Source organism: Macrotis lagotis, chromosome 2 (assembly GCF_037893015.1).
Source record: "Macrotis lagotis isolate mMagLag1 chromosome 2, bilby.v1.9.chrom.fasta, whole genome shotgun sequence".
NCBI lineage: Eukaryota > Metazoa > Chordata > Mammalia > Peramelemorphia > Peramelidae > Macrotis > Macrotis lagotis.
Window position 1 is genome coordinate 39,166,256 of NC_133659.1, and position 6,552 is coordinate 39,172,807.

Genomic DNA, 6,552 nt, shown 5'->3' on the forward strand with positions numbered 1-6,552 from the left:
ACCATTATCCTTCTGAGTCATATTGGCCAGTCTGAGAGGTATGAGGTCATACCGCAGAGATACTTTAATTTGCATTCTCTAATAAGTAGTGATTTAGTACAATTTTTGATATGACTATGGATTGCTTTGATTTCCCCATCTGTAAATTGTGTTTGCATATCCTTTGCCCATTTGTCAATTGGAGAATGGCTTTTTATGAAAATTTGACTCAGTTCACTGGATATTTTAGAAATGAATCCTTTGTCAGAAGCAATAGTTGTAAAAATCATTTCCCATATTAACTAAATTTGCTTAAATCTTGGTTACAGTGAGTTTTCTGTGCAAAAGTTTTATAATTTAACATAATCAAAACTGTCTAGTGTGTTTTTAATGATGTTCTCCATCTCTTCCTTTGTTATAAACTGCTTGTCTTTCCATAGATCTGACGTGCAAACTATTTCTTGAGCTTCTAGTTTGCTCATGATATTGTTTTTAATATCTAAATCCTGTATTCATTTTGAACTTATCTTGGTATAGGGTGTGAGGTGTTGGGCTAATCAAAGTTTCTTCTATACTAACTTCCAATTTTCCCAGCAGATTTTATCAAAGAGAGAGGTTTTATTCCTATATATCCTGCTATTGCACCTACTCTATTCCAGTGATCCACCCCTCTATTTCATAGCCAGTACCAGACATTTTTGATGACAGATGCTTTATAATATAACTGTAGATCTGTTAAGGCTAAGCCACCATCTTTTGCACTTTTTTCATTGAATCCCAGGAAATTCTTGACTTTTTATTTCTCTGTATGAATTTGCTTACAATTTTTCCTAACTCATAAAAGTATTTTTTTTTGAATTTTGATTGGTAGGACACTGCACAACTAGTTTAATTTTGGTAAAATTGTCATTATTATTATACTAGCTCCACCTATACATGAGCAGTTGATATTTGCCAGGTATTAAATCTGATTTTATTTGTGTGAGAAGTGTTTTATAATTGTTTTAAATAATTTCTGAGTATCCCTTGTCAGGTAGACTCCCAGGTATTTTGTATTATCCGAGGTTACTTTGAATGGGGTTTCCTCTTTTCTAGCTCTTTCTGCTGCATCTTACTAAATTCATATGATGAAATGATGTTGAAGATTTATGAGCATTTATTATATATCCTGCAACTTTGCTAAATTTCTAATTATTTCTAGTAGTTTTTTAGATAATTTTGGGGGGTTCTCTATGTATACCATCATGCCATCTGCAAAGAGTGAAAGTTTTGTCTCTTCCTTCCCAGTTCTAATTCCTGTAATTTCTTTTTCTTCTCTGATCACTGAAGTTAACATTTCTAATACAATATTGGATAGTAGTGGTGAAAATGGGCATACTTGTTTCACCCCTGATCTTACTGGGAATTCCTCTTGCCTATCCCCATTGCATATAATGCTTGTTGATGGTTTCAGATACATGCTACAAATCATTCTTAGGAACAATCCATTTATTCCTATCTTTCTGGTGTTTTAGTAGGAATGTGTGCTGTATTTTGTCTTTTTCAGCATCTGTTGATATTATCATATGATTTCTAATAGGTTTGTTATTGATATAATTAATTATACTAATAGTTTTCCTAATATTGAACCAACCCTGAATTCCTGGGATCAATCCTAATTGATCATAATGTATTATCCTAGTGATAACTTGTTGTAAATATGTTGCTAAGATTTTATTTAAGATTTTTGCATCTATATTCATCGTGGAGATAGGTCTATAATTTCTTTCTCTTTTTTTAACTCTTCCTGATTTGGGTATCAGCACTATATTGGTGTCATAAAAAGAGTTAGACAGATTTCTGTCTTCACCTATTTTTCCAAAATGTTTATACAGAATTAGAAGCAATTGTTCCATAAATGTTTGATAGAATTCACTTGTGAATCTATGTGGCCCTGAAGATATTTTTTATTAAGGCATTCAATAATGGGTTGTTGATTTTCTTTTTCTAAGATATGGCTATTTGGGTATTTAATTTCCTATTCATTTAACCTGCACAACTTATATTTTTGCAAATATTCATCCATTTCATTTAGATTATCAAATTTATTGGCATAGAGTTAGGCAAAATAATTCTGAATTACTACTTTAATTTCCTCCTCATTGGTGGTGAGGTTATCTTTATTATTTCTGATAATAGCAATTTGGTTTTCTTCTTTCTTTTTTAAATCAAATTGACAAGTGGTTTATCAAATTTATTTCTTTTAATAAAACCATCTCATTGTTTTAGATATTAGTTCAATAGTTTTCTTGCTTTCACTTTTATTAATATCTCCTTATTGTTCCCCTTTTCAAGGAGGTAATGTTTTTAAATCATTCTACCTGAGTCACAGAAAAGTCATCAGTGTCCTTCTGGCTAAGTATATTCTCTCTAATAGAGTTACAATTCTCAAGAGTTATTAGAGTCTGTCTCCCAAGTAGGAATATAGCCAATCTTATCTTATTGGATAGCATATAGAATTCCATTAGAATTTCTAATTTGGTATTTAATTGAGGTTTTTTAATGTGTTCTTTCTCTAATGTTTCAGTTGCATATTTAGTTCATTGATTCCCTCTTTCTCTAATTTATTCATGTAAGCATTTAAAGATATAATATATCCCCTGACAGCTGCCTTGTGTGAATCCCATAGGATTTGGTATGCTGTTTTATTATTATCATTATCTAGGATGAAATAATTAATTCTTTTTATAATTTTTTGTTTGATCCACTCATTCTTTAAAATGAGATTATTCAGTTTCCAATTAGTTTTGAGTCTATATCTCTTTGTCCCAATATTGCATGTGATGTTTATTGGTTTACGAACAGAGAAAGATGTATTAACTTTTTCTGCATTTCTGCAATTGATTGTTAGAGTTTTATGCCGAAGGAGATGGTCAGTTTTTGTGTGAGTGCCATGTAGTACAGAAAAACAGGTTTGTAATTTTCTATCCCTATTCAATTTCCTTAATATGTCTATCATATCTAAGTTTTCTATAAAACTATTTGCCTCCTTAACTTCCTTCTTGATTATCTTATGGTAGGCTTTATCTAAATCTAAGAATGGGAGGTTAAAGTCACCCACTAATAGAGTCATGCTGTTTGTGTCTTCCTGTAACTCCTTCAACTCTTCCTCTAAGAATCTGGATCTTATACCATTGGGTGCATACATATTTAATATTGAAATTACTTTATTGTCTATGGTACCATTTAGGAGGATATAATTTCCTTTCTTTTGTCTTTTAATGCTATCTATTTTTGCAGCAGTTTTGTCAGAGATAAGGATTGCTACTCCTGCTTTTCTCACTTTAGCAGAAGCAAAATATATTTTGCTCCAACATTTTACCATTATATGTATCTCTCTGCTTCAAATGAGTTTCTTCTAAGCAATGCATTGTAAGCTTCTGGTTTTTAATCCAGAATTTATTGCTATTTGCTTACATTTTAGGGGAGAGTTCATTCCATGCACATTCAAAGTTATAATTGTGACTTCTTTATTGCCCTCCATGCTAACTTCCTTCTCTTTGTATTTTCCTCTTTTTTCACTTTATCCATATGACCCAGTGTTTTGTTTCTGAATACTACTACCTTCAGTGTGTCTGCCTTCCTATATGCAACCCGCTCCCCTTTCTTTCCTCTTTTCCTTTGCCCGTTCTTCCTTCCCTTCTTTCTGTTAGCTCCCCTTTACCTCCCCTCCCCTTTTTTCCCCTGTTAATACTTGAAAGATAGCTTTCTTAACTTATTGTGTTGTATGTTAATTTTAAGCCAAATCTGATGACAGTAAGATTCAGGCAGTTCTCACCTCCTCCTTTATTCTCCCCTATTTCAATAGTTCCTTTGTACCTCTTAATGTAATAAGATTTACCCCATTCATTCTCCGCCCTCCTCCCATCTACTTACTGTCCCCATTTTTGAGGAGGTATTGTTTTTAAATCTTTCTGAGTCATAGAAAAGTCATAAGTGTCCTTTACTTCTGGTTAAGTATATTCTCTCTAATAGAGTTATAATTCTTGAGAATTATTAGAGTCTTTTTCCCAGGTAGGGATATAGCCAATCCCATTTTAATGGATAGCAGTTTTGTGGATAAATCATGCATTTCTGTCACTTTTGGCTAAGTATATTCTCTCTAATAGAGTTACAATTCTCAAGAGTTATGAGAAGCTTTCTCCCAGGTGGGAATATAGCCACTTTCAAATTATTGGATAGCAGTTTTTTTACCCTTTTTTAACTTTTTCCTGTGTCTCTTGAGCTTCCTGTTTGATGTCCAAAATTTCTATTTAACTCTTTCAAACCTTCCTATTGAAACAGCCAGAGCTGGACAGAAAGTTTGATCTCCAAGTACAGGACTCTGGTGAACCATAGAAGGGGTGGATGAGAAGGACTAACTATGAGGAACTTAATGATATTGAACTGTTTGTATTCCTGCATGAGAAGAAGATACTGATAACTCATATGATCTTTCTCATTTATAAGAGCTGTTAGAAGGAGCATATATAGACAGGGCGCAGGAAGGAGCAGAATATAATAGTATAATATAGTAAAAAGATGGAGTCAATGGGTGATAAAGGAAAGTACTGGGAGGAAGGGAAAGGAGATAAAGAAGAAGCTAAGAAATTTCACATAAGAGTCAAGAAAAAGCTTTTTGAATGGAGTGGAAAGAGGGAAGGCAAGGAGGAATGAGTGAGTATTCATTCTCATCAGAAATAGCTCAGAGAGGAAATAACATACATAATTAATAGGGTAGAGAAATCTATCTTACCCTAGAGAAAAATGAGAAGAAAAGGATTAGATAAGGGGGATAAGGGGGAATGTGGGGAGGGAAGGGGGAAATAGGTAATACAATCGGGGAAGACTGAGGAGGGGGATACTTAGATACAACACACTTTTGGACAGGGCCAGGATAAAAGGGAGAGAGAAAATAGAAAAAAATGAGAGTGGGGAGGAATAGAGTAGAGGGAAATACAGCTAGTAATAGCAAATGTGGGAAAAATATTGCAGCAACTTCTTTGGTAGACTTATGATAAAGAAAGCAACTCACCCCAGAGGCTGAGCCATTGGAATCTGAACACAGACTGAGGTACATTTTTTTCTCTCACTATCCTTGAGATTACTCATCTTTTGGGGGGAAGGGGGTTTATTTTTATTCTTATAATAAAATTATTGTAATAATATAAAATCTGGATCTTTAAAAAAGAAAAAAGAAAGGAAGCACTCAGTGAGAAAGGGAAAAGGGGCAAACTTGAACAAGACACATTTGCTTACTTTGCTTTCTACAAACAGCTTCCTATGACCTTAGTTCCTTATTTGGAAGCCCAGTATTGACTCCTGGCTTGGTGTTCTGGAGACCCAGCTACTCACCCCCTTTCCCCAATGCAGTGCCACCTGTTGAGGGTGACAGGCTTATGTCCATGTACCATTCCTCAGAAGACCAATAAAGATAAGCCTAAAGGAAAGAGGACAGAGTCAAGATATGGGAGACCTGGACTTTAAACTCTGTGTATCACATTTTCTTATTAGTCTAAGTGGAGGTGAAATGTCATGTATGTAGAGGTAGGAAAGGGGGCAATGTGGTTTCTGCAGGTCTCTTATAGAAGTCGAATAAATGATTCTCAGCCTAGTGAAGTGAAAACCACTCTAGAATTAGATTTCAAGCATCTATGGCCTGGTCCTCTGTCACTTGGGAAAAGTTTGCATAGGCACCTGAGTTTCATCTAGGAAGTGTACTGTTCAGAAGCAGGGCAGCATGAGTTCCCAGAACACTTCAGGTAAGTATGCACCACTCTGAGGATGACCCTTCTTCCTCTAGGTGGGGCTAGAGGCATGGGCAGTAGGGATGGTCCTTCTTCTGGGTCCCTGGGTTTCTGTGGGCTCACCCCTGTTCAGTAGCTACTAAGAGAATGCTTGAAAAGTTTCCAAGACTGTCTCCAAAGCATTGTATTCTACTTGGGGAAATTGCTGGTTGAGCAAGGGCTGCTCTTATATTGAGTTGTTCATTCTTCTTTGACTCTTCATCAGCCCATTGACCAATTGTCTTCTTGGCAAAGATGCTACAGTGGTTTGCCATGTCCTTCTCCAGTGGTTCATCTATTGTCAGCCAGGACTCAGTACCACCACAAGAAGACAGTGACCCATGAGAGGGAGAATAGTTGGAGCTAATTCATTAGCATGTCCAAGCTAAACCTTAAAAAGAATAAACAGGGAAAGCAGGAAGAATAATAGCACTAGCTAGCATATGAATCACCCTTTGAGTTTCACTAAGTGCTTTAGGAGAAGAATCTCATTTAAGTCACACAGCAACTTGTACTATTGTGCCCATTGCACAGATGAGGAAGCTGAGGTGCAGAGATGTCAAGTCCTTGGTCACCCAGCTGACAGGACAGGAGCCCAGCTCCTCCTGACTCCAGATCCAACCCCATATCCACCTCACCTCAACAACTTCCATGGTAGGGGATGAGATGTCTTGTCACTTTTTCTTGTCTTTTCTGACCCAGACTATCCAGATGCTGGCTGTTTCAAATTCAAGGGAAATGACAGTCTCTTTATACTACTCCGTGTTAT